Raw genomic sequence first — 22,993 nt, forward strand, 5'->3', positions numbered from 1 at the left:
TATTTCAATTCCTTGTTGCATTTTTCCCATTCTTTTGTTTCATTTTTGTACTTGGAAGATACCCAACTTTGCAAACAATGCTGGGCTTGCCTGGAGTTCTGTGAAGCAGTGGTCCTGACAGGGAATTACATCCTGTTTTAAAGAGAAATGTTTATTATGAGGTAATTTGTACTTGAAATACTCCAACAAGAAGGCTTATGATTAGTGGGAGGGACATTTATCTCATAGCCACACAGTACTTTCCTTTAGGAGAACCATGAAGTCAGGCAGGGGCAGCTGTAAATTCTCTTCCAAGTTGGCAGAGGTTGAACCTGGGACTGATTGAATCCAGGAGATGTTGCCAGGACAGTTGACCTTGGAAAGGCTAGGGAAAAAACAAGCTTATCTGTTTGCAGCTGTCCTCTCTCCTTTTAAGTATTTTCTCAAAAAAACTATGTCATATTTGACTATTGGCAAATGTACAAGTCTCAACACTTGGTATGATTTGAAATCATTTTAAGGGGATTGTGGGAGAGAGGGAAGTATGGTTATTTTCTTAGAATTGTATTTATGAAATATATAAAGTCTTTTCTCTTTTATGCTAGTAAAAAAAAAACTTCCTGAGAATAATTTATTTCTCAAGTTAGAGTAAGATAATCTAGCAAGAATTATTTAACCCATTGGTTTCCACTGCTATCTTAAAATATATGTAAAGAAAATTCCACCATTAATCTTATTAAAATGGCTTCTCACACTACATGGTTACCATGTTTTTATAGCCTAAAATTACAGCAGTCAGCCTTGAAATCTTTGTACCTCGAAGGAGACATAAAGGGTAAATAAATAAGGAAATCTAAAAGGAAGGAAGGAGAAAGAAGAGAAGCTTATTTCTATGATTAATCAAAAAGAATTCAGGGAATGTAGATAGAAAAAGCTCTTTTCATTCTGTTGGTTGCCAACAGGCACATGAAAAAATGATCAAGATCACTAGCAATCAGGGAAAATGCAAATCAAAACCACAATGAGGTTTCACCTCACCCCAGTTAGAATGGCTCACATTCAGAAATCTACCAACAATAGATGTTGGAGAGGATGTGGGGAAAAAGGGACACTAACCCACTGTTGGTGGGAATGCAAATTGGTTAAGCCACTATGGAAGTCAGTCTGGAGATTACTCAGAAACCTGAATATAACCCTACCATACAACCCAGCCATCCCACTCCTTGGAATTTACCCAAAGGAATTCACCCAAAGGAAATTAAATTGGTAAACAAAAGCTGTCTGCACCTTAATGTTTATTGCAGCTTAATTCACAATAGCCAAGACCTGGAACCAACCCAAGCCCATGAACAGTAGACTGGATAAAGAAATTATGGGACATGTACTCTATAGAATACTATACGGCAGTCAAAAAAATGAAACCCGGTCATTGGCAACAAGATGGAGGAATCTGGAAAACATTATGCTGAGTGAATTAAGCCAGTCAGTCCCAAAGGGACAAATATATGTTCTGCCTGATCGGTGACAACTAACCAACCACAAAAAAGGAAACCAGTTGAAGTGAAATGGACACTATGAGAAACAGTGACTTAATCAGCCCTTGTCCTGACTGTTGATGTAGAATTTAATACTTTATCCCTTTTAATATTTTTTGTTCTATTTAATACTATTGGTTGAACTCTGTAATTAACACGCAATTATTCTTAGGTGTTTAAAGTTCACTGAAAAGTGAACGCTGTTAAATATAAGAGTGGGAAAAAGAGAGGGGGAGATGTACAATTTGGGACACGTTCAATCGGACATGCCCCAAATGGTGGAGTTAGAAATGTGCCAGGGATTCCAATACAACCCCATCAAGATTGCATGTACCAATGACATCTCACTAGTCCAATTGGTTAATTTCAGTTCACAATTGATCACACTGATAGGTCCAAGAGTCAAAGGGATCACACAAACAAGACTAGTGTCTGCGAATACTAAATGATAGAATAAGAAAGGGAGAAAACGATCCATCATGGGAAGTGGGATACACAGGAGACTCATAGAATGACAGATGTCCTGGACAGCACTCTGGCCTCAGAATCAGCCCTTAAGGCACTCTGATCTAGCTGAAGAGCCCATGAAAGTATTTTAGGCATGGAAAGCCAAGACACTCTGGAAAAAAAAAAAAAAAAAGAGGACCTAAATGAAAGATCTCTGTGAGTGAGATCCCAGTAGAAAGAATGGGCCATCAAAGAAGGAGATACCTTTCTCTGAAGGGAGGGGAGAACTTCCACTTTGACTATGACCTTGTCTGAATAAGATCGAAGTCAGCAAGCTCAAGAGGCTTCCATAGCCTTAAAAACTCATGACTAGAGCCTAGGGAGATTACTGACACCATAAACAAGAGTGTCAAATTGTTAAGTCAACAACAGCAGTCACTGTGTACTTATGCCTCATGTGGGATCTGTCCTTAATGTGTTGTCTAATGTGAAGTAATGCTATAACTAGTACTGAAACAGTATTTTACACTTTGTGTTTTTGTGTGGGTGCAAACTGATGAAATCTTCACTTAATATATACTAAATCTATCTTCTGTATATAAAGAGAATTGAAAATGAATCTTGATGTGAATGGAATGGGAGAGGGAGCCGTATATGGGAGGTGTGCGGGTGGGAGAGAAGTTATGGGGGGGGGGGTGGCAAGCCATTGTAATCCATAAACTGTACTTTGGAAAATCATATTTACTAAATAAAAGTTTAAAATAAATAAATAAATACTAAGAAAGGCAAAAAAAAAAAAGTAAAAGCTCTCTTCAGAGAAATGTCACAGCAAAACTAGTACCAAAGTTAAGCAGACAAGAAATACTTTATTCAGGCTATTGAAATGAGAGAGAAAGATCAGAGTGAAGTCTGAACTCAACTCTGCTGGAAAAAAGGGTGGGAGCATTTTAAGTATTGGAGGTGAGGGTGTGGGAAATTACTGAACAATGTTTGGGGCAGGAGGTTGATCAATGAAATATGGTGAACCCCTTGAGTAGTCTGACTTTGTACTAATTTTTTTCTGTGTGATGGGGTCATCTGTGTGTGCTAATCACTGCACATTGAAGTTAGACTCCTACCCTCCTGGCAGATAAGGACAGAGTCTTCCTTGATGATGATATTTCCTTTTTTTTTTTTTTTATTTTGACAGATAGAGTAAGATGGTGAGAGAGAAAGGTCCTCCCTCCGTTGGTTCACCCCCCAAAATGGCCACTATGACTGGAGATACACCGGTCCAAAGCCAGGAGCCAGGCACTTCCTCCTAGTCTCCCATGTGGGTGCAGGGGCCCAAGCACTTGGGCCATCCTCCACTGCCTTCCCGGGCCACAGCAGAGAGCTGGCCTGGAAGAGGAGCAACCGGGACTAGAATCTGGCGCCCTTATGGGATGCCAGTGCCGCAGGCAGAGCATTAACTAAGAGGCCATGGTGCAGGCCCTGATGATGATATTTGAAGATTATTCCCATGTACATGAAAAAGGTTGTAAACTGGTAAGATGCTTTCAAAGGGGTTTACGTATTTCTTGAAGGGGCAAGTAGTGAGTTTTCAAGTATAAGTTTACTAAAGAAAAGTTCTTAGAAATGGGAGGTCATGGGCCTAGAATCAGAAACAAAACTTTCCAAGATTTAATCAAGTTGAGGAAAATGTGAAGGCCGTCAGAAGGGTAGTCTTTACCTTTTATCAGGAGTTTTTTCTGTTCTACAAAATGAGTTGAGTGATAGGAAGAGATGATCCTTATCACAGGACAGGGAAAAATTCACAGCTTTGCTTGCCCATTCTCTTTAAAATACAAAGATATGGCCTAGGAAGAGCAGCAGGATGTGGCCCCTGCTGCCCATGTCAGAGACCTGGAAGAAGTTTCTGGTTCCTGGTTTCCGCCTGGCTTAGCCCTGGCCATTGTGGTCATCTGGGGAGTAAACTAATGGATAAAATATCTCTCTATTCCTGTCTTTCCCCGTCTCTCTGTAACTCTTTCAAATCAATAACTAAATCTAATAAAAATACTAGAAGGATAATGCAGTCAGTCAGTTACACTGAAAGATTGAGCTCTCTGTCTAGAGCACAGGCTATCCCCATCCATGTGGTGTGGTGGCATACTAGATGCACCATGCCTTCTGTTTCTAGATAGGGATTCGGCCTAAATGTCATTTCCAATCTCAAATCCTCTAAAATGATCCAGATTTTGGGGGACCTTTTTCAGTTAAAACAACACCTGTGCTAGCAGAGGAACCTAGCTTCCAGAAAGCGCTTCCCTGGTCTACTTGGATTCTTACTACTCAGATGACATCATAAGAGAGCTGCTGCACGTGGTCATATATGTGCTGTTTCTAATGCTCCAACATAAGAATCTACCAGACCTCTAAGATTCCCATTCAAAGTCCAGCCTTCCATATTCTCCATACCCCAGAATCATTTGCCCAAGTAAAGTCCTCTCCTTCTGAGAATGGAGTTGGAGAAGTAAGGAATTTAATTCTCTCTAGAGTTAAGGAGAAAAAATTAACAGCCATGAAGACAAAATCTGCCCCAACTCCCTGACTTATGTCTGTCATGGTCAATATCCAGTTTTTCATTACTTTTGCAGTTAGATTGAGTACTATTTTTTTTTTTTTTTTGGACAGGCAGAGTGGGCAGTGAGAGAGAGTGACAGAGAGAAAGGTCTTCCTTTGCCGTTGGTTCGCCCTCCAATGGCCACTGTGGCTGGCGCGCTGTGGCCAGCGCACCGCGCTGATCTGAAGCCAGGAGCCAGGTGCTTCTCCTGGTCTTCCATGCGGGTGCAGGGCCCAAAGACCTGGGCCATCCTCCACTGCACTCCCGGGCCACAACAGAGAGCTGGACTGGAAGAGGAGCAACCAGGACAGAATCCGGCACCCCGACCGGGATTGAGTACTTTTAAGTGCTCTTGACTCATCCGGTCTGTGGCAATTACCACTCTGTTCTGTGTCCTTTAGCCAGATTAACACTTTAAATTTATCTTTCTGGGTCTTCTAAAAGCATTTTAATCAAGGTTTTCAACAGAGGCTGGCATTGTGGAACAGCAGGTAAAGCCTCCACTTGAAAAGCCATCATCCCATATGAGTATAAATCTATGCCTCGGCTCCTCCACTTCCAGTCCAGCTCCCTGCTGGTAATTTGGGAAAAGTAGTGGAGGATGGTTCCAGTGTTTGGGTCTCTTGCACCCATATGGGAGATCCAGAGGAAGGTCTTGGTGTCTGCTTTCTATCTGGCCCAGCCCTGGCCATTATGGGCTGGGAAGTCAACCAGCAGATGGAAGAACTCTCTGTTTCACCTTTCTCTGTAATTCTGACTTTCAAATAAAAAAATAAATGTTTCAAAAAAGGTTTTCTGCAGTATCAGCTAGAGTATCCAAATATGCCCAATTTTTTGATGGAGAATAAATGCAATCTTCCAACTCTTTTAAAAACGTCTAGAACAGTGCATTTTAAAATATAATCACATATTCTTTTCTAGTTAGGAAGAACAAAACTTAGAGAGATTGTCCCAAATACTAGGATAGTGAGTGGCATATATGTTTTAAGTGTGAAAGACAGGGCTGCTTACTCTCCTGTTAGATTTTTGTTGTCCCTATGCTTGTGTGAAAAATATTTTCCTTTTTTTTTAATTAAACTTTTATTTAATGAATATAAATTTCCAAAGTACAGCTTATGGGTTACAATGGCTTCCCCCTCCCAAAACTTCCCTCCCACCCACAACCCTCCCCTTTCCCGCTCCCTCTCCCCTTCCAATCACATCATGATTCATTTTCAATTCTCTTTATATACAGAAGATCAGTTTAGTATATATTAGGTAATGATTTCAACAGTTTGCCCCCATATAGCAACACAAAGTGAAAAAAAAATTTTCCTTTTAATAGCAAATGTAGAATCCTCAATATACACAAATAAGTTTGTAACTATAATCATCTACAAAATACTCAAGCAAATATCACAGCACAGTGGAAACTTTTATGAAGATTTTTTACTAAAGAAAACACAGTTGCCATTAGAGAAACTGCCTGATTTATGCATATTTGTCCTTAAATTGGTATTCAAATAGGTTAATTGTTCATACAGTGAAGTGTCATCTCACACTCATATATATCATTACATAGATACATGGAGTTGTACACACATACACACACAACCAGAAATAATTTCTGGCAGTTTTCTTTTTCTTTTCTTTCTTTACATTTTAATTTACTTATTTGAAAGAACCACAGCTAGATAGAGAGGGAGAGACAGGAACAGAGAGAATGAGAGAGGAAGAGAGAGAGAATCTTCCATCTGCTGATCCACTCCCCAAATAGCCACAACTGCCTGAGCTGGGCTGGTTTGAAGCCAAGAGCCAAGAGCCAGGAGCCTCCTCTGGGTCTCCCACATGGGTGCAGGCATCTCAGTCAATGGCTTTACTTGCTACGTCACAGTGTCAGCAGTTTATTTTTCTAAATTGTCCACAGAAATCTTTCTGGACCTAAAACCTCCTCCAAAATCTTGTCATATAGGAATGAAAAGCAGTACTTCCTTGATCCCATGCAATCTTTAATCTAATAAGGAGTCTCCACTCATATTTGGTGTTTGTCTAATGATTTCATTTAAAAAACCCTTTATTCAGGCCTCATTCTGAAAAGGTAACCCCAAAATGTAATTTAATTTTTATATCCCTCTCCAATACAGTTTTCTTCAGGATCCTGTTAATAATTTTTTTCATGGTGAAAAAGGTGCTCTTGAGAAATCACTCTTCATTAACTAAGTAGATAAAATGTATCATTTCTTTCTTCTATTAAGTAAAAAATAACTACAGTATTTCAGAGTTGGAGAAGTGAAAATGATGACACTAATAAACAGAAAATTTTGAAGATACAGATGATTTTGGGGAAATAACTTATAACTTAGGTTTACATGGTTATGTTTGATAATTTTTTTTGACAGGCAGAGTGGACAGTGAGAGAGAGAGAGACAGAGAGAAAGGTCTTCCTTTGCTGTTGGTTCACCCTCCAATGGCCGCCGCGGCCAGCGCGCTGTGGCCAGCGCACCGCGCTGAACCGAAGGCAGGAGCCAGGTGCTTATCTTGGTCTCCCATGGGCTGCAACCATCCTCCACTGCACTCCCGGGCCACAGCAGAGAGCTGGCCTGGAAGAGGGGCGACTGGGACAGAATCCGGCGCCCCAACCGGAACTAGAACCCGGTGTGCTGACGCCGCAGGTGGAGGATTAGCCTAGTGAGCCGCAGCGCCGGCTTATGTTTGATATTTATTAGAATTGTATAGAATAAAGAGATACAGCTGAAACTAAGGAAACTGGTCAAGGTTAAAACCATACTTTTCAGATTTTTCTCTGTAGACAAATAGCTGGTCATTAAAACGAGTTAACTCTCTGAGTATTTGTATAAGCAATAAAACTATTATTTAGTAATGAATCATATATCTCCATTTGTCTTTAATTTATTTAAACAGTTTATTATCAGTTAATGCTAATTAAAGCTTTGCCTTTTAATATACATTAATCTGCTACTACTATTCAACCACCTTAAGATTCCAGATATCATAGAAACAGTAATTAATTACAAAATTTTTGCTACAAAACCAAATCTGCTAAGAAACTATGAAAACCTTGATTGGTGCCTCTTTCTAGATCTGTTGTTAAAATGTGCAAAAGAGAAAAGAAGGTATTCTATATATTAGACATATTCTATATTAGGAACTATTGTAGGCACCAGAAATATAGTGCAAAAATAAAACAGGTAAAATCCTAAAAAAATGAAACATTTTTGTTGATATTAGAAGGGGACAGTGACACATAATAAACAAGCAACTACATAAAATATTTAATATTTCAGATGCTGCTTGTCTGTGGACAAGAAGGAATTTAGGGAGAAGAATGGAGAATGAGTCTTGGAACCAAGGGTTACAATTTTAAATAAGGAGAGTAGGAGAAACACCATTGAAATGCAGGAGTTTCCAGGAATTGGAGGATAGGTGACATATTTAGGAGAACAGCATTCAAGTGAACGGACAGATTGGCAGGTCCTGCGTTGAGCAGATGCCTGGCATGTTGGAGGAAGTGAGCCAGGAGCAGGTAGCAAGGGATGTTAGAAACTAATGATCTAATCACACATGTTGTTTAGGCCTTTAAAAGGAGCTTGACTTTTCCTTTATATGAGACGTGAAGCATTTACAAGAATATGAGAAGAGAAGATACACGATTTGTCTTCATTCTAGAAGTATTCCTCTGGCTGCCATATTGCAAATAAATTGATGGTGTAAAATTGGAGACAAGAAAACTATTGTGATAATTCTAGTAGGAAAAAAAGATAATTATGGCAGAATTTTTGTCAATATATGATAAATAAAAAAAGATAACTAGAGGATTTTGGTGATGAATGTTAGGGCGAGGAGTTGCATGAGGAGTCACTAAGTGAGGAACAATATTAAAATATTTCAAAATGCATTTGTCATAAACTAGAACTTGTGGCCCATAGTCAATAAGAATTGCCCTTCTTCCATATGAGTCCAGGTTAGCATACTGTGTCACAACTAGATTGTAAGTGACTTAAGTTTGCAAAAAGTTCTCTGGTAATATTTATTTAAATTTGATTTTGAAGTTGGAATATATTAACATATGGATCCACCTGTCCTGTTTGTCACTGTTCTATAATTATTCATCTTTTACTTATATTTTAGAAATAATTTACTATTAGGTCATCTCATGAAAATACTATTCAATGGAAATCATCATTAATAATTATAATTTACAGAGCTACTGAATCAATTTGATATTATTAGCATGAAATACAAACCAAGAATTGAAGTTTCCTTTTTGTTCTACTCTATCATGATAATTTTTTATAAATTGAAAAAAAGTATTTAGAACTGAATCTTTAATAAGAATCAGGAGTATCTATCAAATTTTTAGCAGTCACTCAAGAAATATATTTCTCCATTTCCTTGAGGAATTACAGAAAAAGTAAGAGAGAAGAAGAAGTAGAGGAGGGAGAGGAGAAAAGAAGGGAAAGGGAAAGAAAAAGAAATTTTGTCAATGGCATTTTCCAGTGATTTTTTTGGATTGCTCACTGCTTTGGATCGTGAGTATTATTTCCAGACTCCATCTATGTGAGTAACAAGAGGAGTTTAGACATATACTGCCCTAAAATGGAGCAATAAACTTGGGTACATACAACTTTGGATTTAACAACCTTTCCATGTCTGCCTATGTCTCCACTATAGGAGAGTGAGGAAAGGAGTGTAGCGGAAATAAACAAAGGGCAGTAGACAATGTGGGAGATCCTCCAGTGAAAAAGTGTCTCCCTCATATAGCCCACCAACCAGAAATGCTATATGAATCAATAAGTACTTCCTTTAACATGCCACTGACCTCTGAGAAAATTAAGTGCTGGCTTTTGAATCAGATCTATCTGGGCTTGAATCCTGCCTTGGCTCCGCCATTTACCACTCATAGGACCTTGGGAAAGTAGTTATTATTTATCAATTGATTTTTACAAAGACTTGTTCACTCTAGTACAGTGGAAAATATGTGCATGTGTTGATTAACTGCATATAGGATTTGTTCCTGTAAACTATGTATTATTTTTGAAATGCTGATACACATTCCTCCTCCTCCTCCTCCTGCTTCTTCTTCCTTTCTCTCCCTCCCTCCCTCCTTCCCTCACACACACACACACACACACACACAGAGTAGACTTTCATGGAGAGCTGTACCACTTTATTTGCTTTATTTTCAAATGAAACTTTCCATTAATTTATTAATCAGTTAAAATTTATTGAGCATTTTCCACCTGTCAGTCAGTATTGTATTATGCATTTTTACAATACAATAGTATATTAAACAGAAAATGGACCTTGTCTCCTGGATCTTGCCTTATGGTATATAATATGATGATACATAACATACTTAATGGATATATTCTATGGAATTTTATGTGGAATTATAATAGGATGTTAGTTTCAGTGTTCCCCAAAAGTCCATCTGTTAAATGCTTGGCTCCAGGATGGCACTACTGGGAGAGAACAAATAACTGATCCAATTATGTGTTTTAGGGATGGGCCTAGTGGTTGGTCTTTATATCCTTGGGGCATACCCTCAGAAGAATGCTTATATGATCCTGAGGGGAATCCAGTTGCTCTTTGTTCCAGCCTCACTATGGGGTCCTGCTTTCACTTATGACCCACTATTGTCTTTCTCCAGCCTGACCAGACAGCCAACCCAAGGGGACCCCTGATCTTGGACAGTGAACTTTCAAAATCCAGCTGAAATGAATCTTTAATGAGTAGCTTTTGCCAGACTTTTGTTACAGCATAAAAAAAGTAACTAATATAGAAGTGAGTAAATTTTTTTAAAGATTTATTTTATTTATTTGAAAGACAGAGTTACAGAGAGAGGTAGTAAGAGAGAGAGAGGTCTTCCATCCACTGGCTCACTCCCCAAATGGCTGCAACAGCCTGAGTTGAGTCGATCTGAAGCCAGGAGCCAGGAGCTCCTTCCGGGTCTCCCACATGGGTGCGGGGGCCCAAGGACTTGGGCCATCTTCCACTTCTTTCCCAGGCCATAGCAGAGAGCTGGATTGGAAGAAGAGCAGCTTGGACTAGAATTGGTGCCCACATGGGATGCTGGCGCTTCAGGCCAGGGCTTTAACCTGTTGTGCCACAGCGCCAGCTCCGTGGGTAAATATTTTTAAAATAGAGTAAGTGGGATATGTATGTGGGATGTTAATTGTAAATTAGTTGTTTATGGAACATATCCTTGAGAAGTTTCCATTAGAATATTGACTTGAAAAAGAGAAAGGATTGTGTCAAATATAAATGTGAAAGAAAAGCTTTCAGGTATGATGAAAGAGGAAACACAAATGGCTAAAGCTTGAGCCTGCTTAAGGAACAGCAAAGAGGCCAGTGGAGCTTCAGAAGAGGAAAAAAGATGAGAATAATAGGATTGCATCAGGCTGGCAGAACCAGGCTTGTGGGGGGAAAGAGCCAGTGTAGTCTCACACAGCTCTGCATCCAAGAAGGCCCTGAGCTTGAGGACGATTGCTCTGTGGTCATCTTCTTGAAATTATTAGTAATTTTATCTTTCAATTTAATGATGCGTTAAGTGTACTCTGATAGGACAATTGAGTTTTCAAGAGATTTTGGAGTCCTGGTGCATGCATGGCCCAATATTCAGGGCTTCCTTAATTTTCCTGTTTATTCCTGGCCTGAATGGGAACTCACTGGGGAAGTAGAAAGGATTGGGATTAGGTACATGCACTTTAAAGCGTCTTGAGGCTGAGCATTGCAGTGGTCCTCCTACTCATGGTGACTGTTAGGGAAGTAGTACCCATTCCCAGATCCAAATATCTATGGTGTCATGGAATAGAAATTTGCAATACTTTTGGCCTCTGCTCATCTGCTGTGGTTTGGGGCAGTGGGTCTCTGGGAGAGAGAGATGCCTGACAGGACTCACATCACCAGCTAAGGCACAGTCTCTATATCCTGCAGCTGGAGGTGAGAGGGTAGACTGTCCAGTTATCAGTGAGCACCAATAGCACACATGCACATGTAATAGTGGCCCCAGGGTCTTCACTTGGCATTCACTGCAGCTCAGATTAAATAACAACATAAAAATAGTATAACAGTTTAAGAGATACAATGAAAGAAAGGGAAGAAATCTTTGAGGGCTCATAGGAATGCAGGACAGGAAGTCCAACTTTTTCATTTTGGATTAAACCCCCAAATTACTTAGCCAGTCCTCCTATGCAAACATAAGGGAAGGCTGCATTCTTTACAGCCTTATAGGATCTTCATTCCAAGGACATTCCCTGCGCATTTCTGAGACTAGTGAATGGAATCATTTACTTCATGTTTTAAAAGGACCCTGCTGCTGATTTGAGAAAGGATAACAGGGTAGTGTTTTAGTCAGATCTTCATTATTATAAAGGGATATCTAAACTGCCTAATTTTTTATAAGAAAATGTTTTACTTAGCTCAGAGTTTTGGAGTCTGAAAGTCCATATAGTGTGGCTCAGGCTCTTGCAAAAGGCAAATTTTGGTTGTGTAACCCCACGGTGAGTTGCAATGGTAGGAGCCTTTGTAGGAGTGAGACTGCAATTTGAACCAAGAATTCAGAGATAGAGATAGAGTGATACTGGACTCAGGCTTTTATAGCAATCTTCTCCAGAGAACTAACCAGCATCCCACAGAAAACATCTTAATCCGTTTTGAAGACAACCCCCCAAATGAATTAGTACCTCTGACTAGGCCCCACCTCTTAAATATTCCAACTCCCAACATCACCACACTGAAGGTTAAGATCCAATACATAAACCTACAGGGGGACAAACATTTCCCAAATTGAAGCACCTAGAAACTACTTCAGATGTCATTTCCAATTCAACTGGAAAATGATGGAAGCTAGTTTAGGAAATGGTGAAGCCAATGAGAAGGTAGATTTTAGATAGACACAATTTGATGTGATATTGAAGTAATTTGTTGACAGACTGAGTAGTTAAATGGGTTACAAAAGTCTACACAATTTTCAAAACTCAACAAGTTTTATTTTATGAACTATGTATTTTACCATGTGAGAATTATGTCTTAATAAACATAATAATGTCTTAATAAACATAAATTAAGAAGAGAAGCACTGTGAGGAACATCCTTTATGGTATTCCCACCATCGTGTGTAGAGCAAATAAGGAGGTGCTTTTTCTTTACACAGATTTTTATGAAATAATAATTTCTGCACAGGTATATATGCCAGATATAAAAGGCAATGTTAATCTGTTCAGAGGTTGTGTCAGAAAATGTGCAGAAAAACATCATTTTCCTTTAAAGATTTTATTTTGATTTCTAAATTATTTAACCATGTAATCTGTTACCTGATAAAGTACTAACCAAAGATATTTTAAATTAATTATTTGGCACAGATTTTTAAAATCTCCACAATCAAATGTTAGGAAGGGAGTAAAATATTTCTAATCCATTTCGATAGCAAAAAAAAAAAAAAAGAATATTCTGGGTTGGCAATGCATATTATCACAATGTTTTGTGGTGTTCTAAATCCATGACATTATAATACCTATTCATGACAAGCAACAGGGAAAGAATGCTTCCTTTTTGTTTGTCACTTTTGAGAAGGGAGGCAAAGAGACTTTAATCAAAAAGAATAATGCAAGAGTATCAGAAAATCATCTTCTGTCTTTAACAAAATCCAAAGATGACAAATAAAAGAATAATTTCCCAAGAATAACAGAAAATGGGAGGAAAAAAAGCATAATACAGACCATTCACTACCCACAGAAGAGAAATATCTGACCAACATTAACAAATGCAAGAAGCTTGTAGGGACACTTCAGCATAAAATCAATCTATATTGCTATTTTCATCCAAGTTACTGAAATTTTGTGTATACTTGACACTTACAGAACACTTCAGTTTAAACCAGACACACTTTAAACATTAAAAAGCCTACATAGCTCGTGGCTACCACATGAGACATAGCTAGAATATTTGGGAGGAAGAGGTTTGTTTCACATCATCCCAGTCATTCAATAGATGTCCTCTTTTATGATTACATGCTCCTTCCTACTCTTCCCAGTTCTAATGGCCACCTTTCATTTTATACTGATCACCTAGTTAATCTTTGGAACATTGGTACTCTACAGGAAGTGGCCACCACCCTGTGGGTTTCAGGAAGAAGCACTATTCTCTTTCTGTCCAGCTTTTTCTCAGACCTCTATGTGAATCAATATATATGTCCCCATCTTTAACAGGGAAAGAGATAGTTAATATCAGGAGCCTACCACTCAATTCAAACTTAAATTGATAGAAAAAAATTGCTCATTCAATGGAACATACTTAGTATTACCTAACTATGACTACCCTCTGTTCTCATCCCATCCCTGGAAATTTAAGAGAAAAAAAAAAAGAACCACAAACAAAAATTGTAAATCTTTCAAAAATGTCTTTGGTGAGTGCTTAAGTTAAATATTGGTCCCATTCCCTTGACCTTGGGCCCATTCTTGTCATGGAACTTTCATCTCAAAGTCTACAGGATACATTTAACTCTCCTGTGGGAAAATTACACCCCCAAAGCCAGCATTTAAAACAGTACTTCCCAATAGAGAATATAGAAGCCTATAAGATGTGTTTTGAAAATTTGTGGAAGCCTCTCAGTTGTCATATAATTGGAAGCTTAGAGCAGAATCTGAAGATATCAGATTTACTCCTTTGTATATTATAAAAATAATTTCCCTAATGTTTTGATGAGTAACTGAAAATTCTGTGGGCATATAGATGGAGAGTATGTAGATAGAGAGATCTCATATTTTTAATTAAAAGAGGAATACTACATCAAAAATGGTGATTCAGTAGACTAAAAAAGTTTCTCATCAATGGTATACAATCAAATTAGTTTATAAATAAATTCTAAAAAACATTTATGCTTAGAGTTAGTAAACATCTCTTATTTTTAATTTTTAAGTTTATATTTCTCGGGCAAAGGACATAAATAGGAAATTTTCAAAGGGTGAAATACAGATGACCAATAAACACATGAAAAAGGGCTCAGGATCATTAGCCATCAGAGAAATGCAAACAAAATCCACAATAATGTTTCATCTCACCCTGGTTAGAATGACTATCATCTAAAAATAAAAAAAAATTAGTAAAAATTGGTGAGGATGTGGGGAAATGAGTACTCTACAACACTGTTGGTGGGATTGTAAATAATACAACCTTTATGGAAGACAGTATGAAGATTCCTCAGAAAGCCGATAATAAATCTACCATATTACCCAGACATCCCACTCCTGGGTATTTATCCAAACGAAATGAAATCAGCAATATGAAACATTTTCTGTACCCCTATGTTTAATTCAGCGCAACTCACAATTGCTAAAATAATGAATAAACCCAGATGCCCATCAACTGATGACTAGGTAAAGAAAATGTGAAATGTATACACCATGGAATACTATTCAGCTGTTAAAAAAAAATGAAATTCTGTCTTTTGCAACCAAGTGGATGTAACTGGAAACCAAGTGGATGTAACTGGAAACCATTATGTTTAGTGAAATAAGCCAGTCTCAAAAAAGACAAATACCTTACTTCTTCTAATATATATTATGTGTTAATTGATAGAGAACAGACAGTTTATGCATATGAGTGAAAGTGATATTTGAAGACTTGATTATTGCTTACATCCATTTCTATTCTCTTGAGGAACAGAGAATTTTGCTATATCCTACTTATTGAATTCTCCATTTAGTGGAAGGTTAATCTTGTTATTATAAAATAAACCACACGTATGTAATTGTTAAAAGTAAAAATAAGGAGGGAGGGTGGGAGCATTGATGGGAGGGATAATAAGGTGGGAAGCATCATTATGCTCTTAAACCTGTATATATGAAATACATGAAATTTGTTCACCTTATATAAATAAACAGTTTTAAAATTTCATACTTCTGCCTCATGAAAGAAACTATTGGAAGAGAGAACAAAAGTTACTCAACAAACAGGGAGGTGTGGTGTGAGGAATGTTGGAAAGACTAAAGCTGATTAATTTTTGTGTCACATACACACACATACACACCCCACTAGATTTATCAATTCATCTTATTAATTTATAGATTTTCAGCTAATTATTCTGTGGTACTAGGTAAGCATACATGAGATCTCTCTGTTGCTCTTCTAAGGTTAGAATAATTTATCTGACACACAACTACAATCTTCTTAGAGCAATAGATGAGAAGTCTGTTGTGGTTATGTGTGTAAGTGGGTTTGAAAATTTAAGTGCTTTATCACAGCCTTTTGTATAGCAATTTTCACACCTGAGAGGAACATTTAGTTCAGTTGCTAATTCAGTGACAGTGAAGGGTAGGGTAAAGACAACAGCAAGAAGGAAAAGAAAAAAAGGCATGCTGGGATTCATTGAGGTATTTCTATGATTTTCACTCGGTTGGTAGAGGTAAGAAAGGCACTTAATATTTTGAATTTCCTCATATCCCATTCTGCTGCAGATCACCGTGACCTACTTAATTGAGGAAACACCTAGGGACTAATATGGCTGATCAGCTTTTCACTGGTTTTCTGCATGCAGGTGCAGCATGGGTGCAAAGTCAATGTCACCTGTGTGTGTTTCAAGCTTCTGCTGCACATCAAGCTGCTGAGAGGGCAGGGACTAGCAATTGAAAAGAAGGACACAAAGCAGCAGGACTTCAATGTTCTGCCTCCACAGAGCCTACCAGCCATATGGCTCTCCCAGCACCTCAGAGCTCACACATGCATGTTTACACTATCACAGTGTTTCCACGGGACCTCATTATTTCACAGGGTTTCAATTCTGTGTGTGTTATAACAGAATCCGAAGTTGTCTACAGCCTTTCAAATTCGTTAGATTTACTATAGGAGATATTGAGTAATCATTATGAAAATGAATGTTTAGTTAGCTTTGTTTATAAAAATTAAATCTAGGTAACAAAAAGTAGCAGTTACATTGCTTTTAAAAAATGAGGGTTAAGTAGCAATAAACAGAAAGTGGATACTCAAATCAGCCAGAATAAAAGGCCATGAAGAGAAGGCTAGAATCATGGAAATTTTGATGATCAGATCTAAAAGGAAGCTAAATATCATTTAACCTCACTTACTATGGTTAAAAAATATGATGTTCAATGAAGCCAGAATATTTGCCCAAGATTTTCATGACCATGAGTAGTAGCCCAATGGGACTAGAACTTAGATTCTGTCATCCATTTGTCTACCTTACAAGAAGATCCATGGATAGTGAAAGGAAAAAAAATTGAAATTTGGAGAAAGAAATGGCAATAAAATCTTGGAAGTTGGGATTATAATATATATTCATTGATTGTGCCACACATGGAAGATCTATTATAATGGCATATGAGGTAGATTTATTTAAGTCACCTAACATTAATACTTCAGCAATCATCTCTTTATTTTATTTAAAATAACACAAAATTAATTTGCATTATTTAATGGTAAGTGATACCAAAATATAATAAGATTATGTAGGACATTTAAAAATATCAATCATTGTAAAAAAGTAACTATCTTTGTAATGTTAATCCATTTAGATAATGATATTTATATTTTATATTTCATTTACATTTTATATTTATAATTTTATTAATAAAATATTTCAAACTCTGGCTTAAAAATAAACTTTATTTTTTGACAATATTCTTCCAATCTACTGTATTTACTTCATTGTTTTTGTTTAAGAGAAAACAAAGACACATAAGCATTCACATTCATATTATATTAGGAAACAAAATCTAAACTTTACAAGAAATTCAATATTCTATATCTACTTTCATAGAACATTGGAGTAAGTAGAAATTGATCATACCTTATTTGTAAAACAAGATTCCATATACCTTAGCTGACACTATAAGTTTGCAGGATTCATTCTGGTCAAAAGTAGTTTTGCAACACTAATATGATAGACATCTATAGTAACTAAAAACAGTTTTTCCCCCAGTGTTTGTATGGTATGATTGACCAATCAAAAGTTATATGTGTTTAAGGCATATAATGTGGTGAGTTGATACAGGTGTACATTGTGACATGATTTCTGTAACCAAGCTAATTATCACATTTGTCACATCACACAGGTTATTTGTGTGTGGTAAAGACACTTAAGATCAACCCTGAGCAAGTTCAAATATACAGGTGTTATTATTAACTGTAGACACAGTGCTGTGTATTAATTTTTTAGAATGTATTCATCCTGCTTAACAGATTGTTGTACCCCCTTGGTAACATCTCTCCATTTTCCACTCCTAGCAACCATCATTCTGCTCTCTATTTTTTTTTCATTTATTAAACTTTTATTTAATGAATATAAATTTCCAAAGTACAGTTTATGGATTACAATGGCTTCCCCCCTCCCATAACTTCCCTACCACCCACAACCCTCCCCTTTCCCACTCCCTCTCCCCTTCCAATCACATCAAGATTCATTTTCAATTCTCTTTATATACAGAAGATCAGTTTAGTATATATTAAGTAAAGATTTCAACAGTTTGCCCCCATATAGCAACACAAAGTGAAAAAAATACTGTTGGAGTACTAGTTATCATTCTACTCTCTATTTTATGTGCTTCACATTTTTAGATTCTATATATAAGTGATGGTGTACTATTAATTTTTTATTTCAGGTTTATTTTATCTGGTCTATAGGTTTATCCATATTATTGCAAATTTAGAGGATTTCCTATAAAGCGGGATTTCCTATAAGGGCCAGTGCTGCAGCATGGTGGGTTTAAACCACAGTCTGCAGCAGCTGGCATCCCTATGGGAATTGGTTTGAATCTTGGCTGCTTCACTTCTGAATCAGATCCCTACTAATGTGCCTGAGACAGCAGCAGAAGACAGCCAACTCCTTTGGTCCCTGCACCTACATGAGAAACCTGGAAGAAGCTCCTGGCTCCTGGCTTTGGCCTGGCCCAGCCCTGGCAGTTGTAGTCATTTGGGGAGTGAACCAGCAGATAAAAGATTTCTCTCTCTCTCTCTCGCTCTCTCTCTCTCTCTCTCTCTCTCTCTCTCTCTCCTCTTTCTGTAATTCTGTCTTTCACATAAATAAATAAATCTTAAAAATAGAGAACTACCAAGCCATCTTCCTGTTCCTAGGTCAACAATATTTCTTTTCTTATTTTTATTGATACAAATATTCATTTACATTCACTACAATTTGTGCTTCTCATATATCTGAGAAGGTTGGACAGTAACAGAAATATCTTTAGAAATTCACAAGAGAAAAAGAAATTGTAAATGTAGCACTCAAACTATAAAAATGTAGCTTAACCACGTGTACCTCCTCCCTCGTTTTTGGTATTTTACACTCACATGCAAATTAGCTATTTTGGTGGTTTTGGTGTTGAGATCATTTCATTTTATATCTTTTTAAAAAAGTAATTTGTTCTGAGTAATTATTTTTTCTTCTCTCTCAAGCCAAAAATTAAATATAAAGCTTACTTTTATAGGGTATGTACCTCCAATTTTTTGGACAAAATTAGAAATGTGTGTGTGTGTATATATATATATATATATATATATGTATGTATATATAATGCCTCAGTTAAGAAATAACAGATTGACTTTGGAAACAAATGTTGGACAAGTAAAACAATAGCCTCGTTGACAATAAGGACATAAGAGACAACTTCTGAGTGCTCTGTGTTCACATAGAATTTTCTGAGTCCTTAGACCATTGTAGAGTGTTGTTTAACATTCTCTTGATTAGAATACACAACCTTGGCACATAGCCTTCAAGCGATCACAATCTGACGCTTTCTTTTTATTTGGCTTGGACTTTTTATAATACGTTTTCACAATAAGCTGAGATGTTTATAAGTAAAATCATATTGAAATATGTTTATGGTCCCTCCATCTGTCCACACAAGCCAACAAAGCCTTTATATTTTCTGTTTTCTTCTCCGTCCATTGCTACCACACTGGCTCAATTAAGACCCTCAATGTTTCTCAACTAAAGAGGCTAGAAATAAGCATATTCTCAAATAGTTTATCCATGTTCCATCTCAGCTGCATCCATCCATTCTTCAATTACTACCAAACAATCAGATTACTAACATGCTAATGAAGGACACATTTCCCCTGCTTACAATGCTTCACTTTCTCTCTTTTTGTAAATTACATTGCAACTCCTCAGTGTTGATATCCCAGTTTCTTCAGAACCCACCCAAAAGTTCTCTATCCCTAAGTTAATTTTGCTCTTTCACCTTCCTTTGCTTGACTTCCTTTCAACAGGGCTAACTCAATCTAAATTAAGCCTTCTTGGTTCTCTGATTTGAGTAAGAAGCTGCTGTTCGCATTCAAAGAAACCTTATTTATTTGAAAGTCAAAGTCAGAGAGAGAGAGAGAGAGAGAGGAGGAGGAGGAGAAACAAGCAGAGAGAGATCTTTCATCTGCCGATTCAAACACAGTGGCATCAATGACTGTAGCTGGGGCAGACCAAAGCCAGGAGCTTGGAACCAATCTGCGTCGCCAATGTAGATGGCAGGGGCTCAAGTACATGGACCATTTTCCCCTGCTTTTCCAGGTGTATTAGCGGGAAGCTGGATCAGAAGGAAAGCAGCTGGGACTCAAATTGGTGTCCATATTGAATTCCATTGCCAAAGGCAGCAGCTTCACTTGCAGTGCCACACAACACCAGACCCCCCACCCTAGCGACTTTGTGTTTTACTCACGTCAAGTAAATGTTTAGGTATTACAATCTGTTTACTTTTCTATTTACTTCAAAGTTTTCTACTTATAGACACTGATTCTTTGAGATAAGAAACTGAGACTTTTGTTTGCCTTTTCTTTTAGTTTCTGAATCTCTAAAATTTAGCACAATGACTGGTACATAGATTCAAATAAAGTCTTATTGAATGAATAAATTAATGAAAATTCTGTTATTCTGAATACCTTAAAATGTAACCAGAAAACCTGTTAATTAAGCAAACCTGATTTTATTAGAACATATTACAATTAGCAAGAACATCAAATTGGCATAGCGTTGGCAGTATCTTAGAAGAAGGAAGTCAGTGGAAAACACATAACGTCTTGAAGTCCAGGGATCAAGAGGTTAATGTGAGTCTTTCAAGATGAGAAACACCAGAATTAAGAAAAGTTTGTGACATTATAGATTAATGAAAACAAGGTTCTTAAAATAAGTCATGTTGAGTGAACTGATGTCTGACAAGTGAGTTGTTGTCCTGGTAACTAAATATTGTTTCGAATAAATGGTGTTCTGAAATAAAATGAAACAAAGTGAAGTTATTTGTTGGTATTCAGAGTGGCACTGCTATTACTTCTAATAGCAATGTCATCTTGATATCTGTGGTAACCATTCTTAGTTCTGCCATCCTTTGTCCATAAGGATGCATCCTTCTATTTTAGGTTGACTCTTTAAATCTTTTCAGTTAGGAATAAAAATGTCAATACTAAATATCACTCCTCTTGACCTATAAATTAAATACCAAATATTTCATAATACCATGTTAGAAAGGAATTTTTTTCTTCCTTCATGGAGCAGATTTGAATGTCAGGACACAAATTCAAGTGTTCAAGAACTAAAATTTATTTTATTTTTTTCTACAACTGGAATAATTTTATTTTTTATCTCTTAGTATATCTGTTGATAAGGATTGAATTCCAGTAAATTTAGGATCACTTCCCTCATATTCCTCCCTTGAGTTAGTTAGCTATTTGTCCTAAGGGCCTTTGTGAATGTCCCAGGAAAATAATGTGTTGGCATCTGGCTCTGTGGAGCAGTGGATTAAGTCTTCATCTGAGGCACCAGCATCCCACAGGGGCACCAGTTTGAGACCCGCTGCTCTTCTTTAATCCAGCTCTCTGCTTTGGACTGGAAAAACAGTAGAAAATGTCCCAAGTGCTTGGGTCCCTGCACCCACATGGGAGACCTGGAAGAAGCTCTTGGCACCTGGCTTCACATCAGAACAGCTGTTGTGACCATTTGGAGTGTGAACCAGAAGCTAGGAGACCTTTTTTCCTGTCTCTCTTCTCTTTGTCCATAATTTTACCTCTCAAATAAATCTTTATTTATTTATTTATTTATTTTATTTTTGACAGGCAGAGTGGACAGTGAGAGAGAGACAGAGAGAAAGGTCTTCCTTTGCCGTTGGTTCACCCTCCAATGGCCGCCGCGGCCGGCGCGCTGCGGCTGACGCACCATGCTGATCCAAAGGCAGGAGCCAGGTGCTTCTCCTGGTCTCCCATGGGGTGCAGGGCCCAAGCACTTGGGCCACCCTCCACTGCACTCCCAGGCCATAGCAGAGAGCTGGCCTGGAAGAGGGGCTACCGGGACAGAATCCGGCACCCCGACCGGGACTAGAACCCGGTGTGCCGGCGCCGCAAGGTGGAGGATTAGCCTGTTGAGCCATGGCGCCGGCCAATAAATCTTTATTTAAAAAAAAAAGAAAGCCATGTGTTGGTGACTGCATCTGGTCCTGGGTGCAGTAGCCATTTGACTTATTGGCAACAAATAAAATCTTCTACTCGGCATCACATTTCCATCATCCACGTAAATGTTAACTGTGTTCTTTTCATCCCTCATATAATGACATTTTAACCTCTCATTCTCTAAGTTATGGCATACCTCAAGCTAGCATGCAGAGGAGTCTACACTTTGGAGTGCATGGGACTTCTGTTACAGCATCTGTATCTTATGCATCCTAACAACCACATTGAGATTTCTTCAGCTATACACTATTTTAAGAGCTTAAGGAGAATGCTAAATAAAACAAAAAAACCAAAAAACTAACTCTGATTCTGATTCCATTAGACCTGCCACACATTAAGCATTTTATTTTCAGCTACATCATCCCTTCTGTAAAACAGCAAATGCTAATGCCCCCTACTGATTCCCAGTGTGTGAAGAGTGATAGAGCCATAAGAAACACTGAAAATGAAAAAAAAAAAATCATTAGCTGATGTGTCAGAAAATTATCACCACAGAATTTTGGATTATCCAGTTCTCTCCAAAAGGTCACCATCTGCCACCCAGTTAGTTTATTCCAGCTCCTCACTCCACATCTCCACCTCTTGCTTTCTCTCCTACCCTGAAACTTTTGAGATTTCAGCAAGTTGGCCAGTGAGCTGTAAGAGTTACAGCACCAAGTTGAAGTTTTTGTTTCACTGAGTCTGAGAAGAATACATTAAGACCTTCAGAGGATATAAATATCTCTTACACCTGAACAAAACTGTCTTATTATTGTTGACTGTATATTAGTTTCATCTTTAATTTGGAAGTCTTTAACTGTTCTAATTGGAGAGGAAAATGAGACTACTGAAGTTGTCGTAAGACTTTGTAAAAAATATAGCTCTAAAAATTATAGTATAAGATAAAAGTTTAACAATAGTTATTGTTCAGCATAAATCAACAGTTCTTAAAATGTGGTCCTAAGCCAGCACTGATAGTATCAGTTGGGAACTTTTTAGAATTGTAAATTCTAGTTACCATCCCATC

Source organism: Lepus europaeus, chromosome 3 (assembly GCF_033115175.1).
Source record: "Lepus europaeus isolate LE1 chromosome 3, mLepTim1.pri, whole genome shotgun sequence".
In the NCBI taxonomy this organism is placed as follows: Eukaryota; Metazoa; Chordata; class Mammalia; order Lagomorpha; family Leporidae; genus Lepus; species Lepus europaeus.